The following is a 3,443-nucleotide window of genomic DNA, read 5'->3' as shown; positions in this document are numbered from 1 at the left end:
TACAATTATTACCACTTTCAAAGCAGCCCAAGCATCAGTGAATTCTTAAAATAAGATGTCATGCCCACACCAGGTTCTCCCTCAACACACACACAAGCTGCGTCCCACTTCAGAGGCTGCATACCTCGAAGGCCGATTGCATCACCGTGACACGACAAAGGCTGTCCCAATTCGAAGGCTCATTCAAATACGTCCTCCAAATACGTCCTTCATTTCCTGTAAAATGAAGGATACAACAGATGGATCCTTCGTGGCCTTGCCTACCCCAGAATTCAATGCGCACCAGTAACAACAGAATTTTTGAGAGAAATAGCAGAATTACACTTTTAAACTTAAGTATTGGATTCTACTTACTCGAATAATCGAATTTATCTAATGATACAAATGTAAAAACAAACAAAAAGTAAATACACAAAGCGGTTCAAATGTTGACTCATATCTTACCAAGATGCGATTTTATATATTTAATACTCTTCATTATGTACATAAATGGACCAAGGTGGACATATTTAGACAGGTATGGAACCCGGCTTTGTTTTTAGGCAGTTGAATCTAACTTTTTTAAAAGTCCGGTACAAACATTGCCCCTCTTCAACTGCAGCTGAAAAAGAAGAACAAAAGAAAACAAATGCAAAGCTAGGGCACAATATAAATCAAGCACAATATAAGCAATATATCTTCACACACAATGAACGTGCAAAACAGATGCAACCCACCAGCAAAGACATGAGGGAAAGGCGTCCGCACTGAGCAAAGGAGTCCAAGGAGGTACCAACTGGGAAGCCGGGTGGGGAACAAACCTTGGGGGTTCCAGGGCAGTCAGGAAACACAGGGGGCGGACTGGGAGAAAAATATTCCAGGGGAGTAGTTAGGAGCTGACCAGGAAGGTGCCACCTTTGGAAACACATAATGACCAGGTAACAGAGGGCGGGATGGGAGGGGATGGGACAAAATTAGTGGCCTTCCTGGGAACATGGGCTTGCTCCAGTTGTCGGGGCTTGAAAATGGCCTTGGTGTCAGAAACAGACTTAGGGATACATTTTTGACTGGGGAAGGACTTGGGGATGAATTTAGGGGCCACGATCATACTGGCAGAAAGGATGAGTGTCAGGGGAATGGGTTCAGGAGATATATGAACAGGCTAAGACACTGCCTAAGAAACGTCCCCCATGGCTGCAAGGATATACACTGGAACTTGACTTGTGCCCTCGGGGGCTGTTGAGACGCCCTCCAGAGCTTCTGGGACAGACACTAGTATTAATCCTGGGGTGCCCTCTGGGGCTACTGAAACACCCTCCGAGGCTTCAGCGACAGACACTGGACTTGACTCTGGGGCGCCCTCAGGGGCTGCATTAACAGACTCTGGGACTGACTCAGGAGTTTCACTCCCTGGAATGGGCTCAGGGGCTGGAGTCGAAACTGAACTTTGCTCAGGGGCTGGAGCCGACACTGTACTGCAATCAGGGGCTAGAGCGGACACTGGACTGCAATCAGGGTTGTGGAAGTCATTTGACAGTATTATTTGAAATGTTTGTTTGTGTATATTTGATGTTTTCATATTTGTTTATTTTGTGTAATGGCCATTATGTGTCTGCGTATCCCCCTTTTTGTGTTAATTGGTGCTGGCCACCAATGTATACATTTGTGAACTGTTTCTGTATGAGTTAGTGTTATTCTGTGAGAGAACAGGTCCTGTAGTGCCTAGACCTCTGTAATCGTTGAGAGGCAAATGCAGTGAATCGTGTTTATTGTAAAAGTGTTTTTGTTTGTTGGTTTTTTTATTTCTTTTTACTCTTTACAAATACTTTGTATCTTTACAAAATACTTTACCTCAGTTGGGTTAACATTTGCTTTACTTTTGTAACCCATTCTGTGGAAAGCGTTTGCAGCAGCCTGCTGCCTCTGTGTTCTTTTTCCCTTTACTGGTCACGTCTATCACAAGGGTGCTGGAGCCGACTCAGGACAGCGTTCAGGTGCTGTGGCAGTGAAAATTGTCGAGGTTAGTGAGAATGCAAAGATATTAGACAAGGCTTTTGGATTTGACTAGCTTAGCATCACCCTGCATCAGGGTGATTTGGTGACTGTGAAACAACATAGTTACAAGACAAAGCACCTCTCTCCTGTTAGAGTTACAAACAGGTTATACACACTCAGTGACCCAGTGACCCATTAAAAAGCCTGAGAAGATAATGTATAGCAGATTGACATCACTGAATGGCTGGATTTTGAAGTGGTGCTCACAGAATAATATAGGATTTGTAAACAATTGGATGAGTTCTTGAGGTAGACCTAACCTGTTAAAAAGAGATGGTCTCCATCTCTCCTTGGGTTGTGCTGCTTTCAAGCATTTGATAAAGATTGGCTTACTGAACTTCAGATCCTTTCCTATGCAAGCACTGATTGTTAAATATGTCACAGATCACAGCCTAGACGTGCTCTGTTTGACAGAAACCTAGTTAATATCAGATGAATTATCTCAGTTACTATTGCAACCTCAGTTCTCAGATGGAGGGAATGAGGCGTTGTGTGGATGTACTGACACTAAGGGTCGCACTTGGGAGGCCCAAACACCTCTGATACTTCAGAAAAGGCCATTGAATATTGGCAAGTGGAATTTGCATTCCAGCCACTCCCTAGGCAGCCTGCCCAACAGCACTATAAGCCTTTGTTATTAGAGACTAACTAGACTAACATGCCCTGGAATGTCTGGAACGATTGGATGAAGGAAACGATTACCGGTTTCATTATAAACCACAATAAAATGTCCTGACGATTAGTATTATTGTTTAAAATTAAATTAGCGTTAAAACTGTTTGATTATCGTGATTTTTAAAACTCGTGGTAAATCCTGTCCAGTCAGCATTAGTCTGAAGCAGGTGCGTTGTTTTTTTTTACGAGAAGACATAGCAGAAGGCAGTGACAGCGCTCGGAAGATTTTTCAGCCTTCTAAGTGGACCAAATCTGAGGTGTGGTCATATTTTGAAAATATTTTACAAGAGGGAAACTAATTAGAGGATGGTCACCCTGTCTGCAGAACATGCAAAAAGAAAGACCCTGCAAAAGGGGAAACACTTCAAATCATCTTCGTGACCACCACCCTCATGTATAAGGTAAGTTAACTTTCACCTCAATACCGACCGGTCTAAAATATTCTGAATATAAACACTTATTATTTTTATTTTTAACCTTTATTTATCCAGGTAAACTGTTTGAGAACCACTTCTCATTTACAAACATGACCTGGCCAAGAGGCTACAAGAATAAATAGGAACATACTGTACAACTGTACATAGTCTAACACATGACACATAGAACAAGCAATTGAATTAAGAAAGGTAAACAACAATTATAGGTTTGGAAAATAGATTGATGTACTTGCTCATTATATACAGTTTGTACATTTTGAACACAAAAAAGTTACGGCAGCTGAAATGTTTATGCTT

Source organism: Leuciscus leuciscus, assembly GCF_965113295.1.
Source record: "Leuciscus leuciscus genome assembly, chromosome: 14".
Lineage (NCBI taxonomy): Eukaryota > Metazoa > Chordata > Actinopteri > Cypriniformes > Leuciscidae > Leuciscus > Leuciscus leuciscus.
This window is presented reverse-complemented; position numbering follows the sequence as displayed.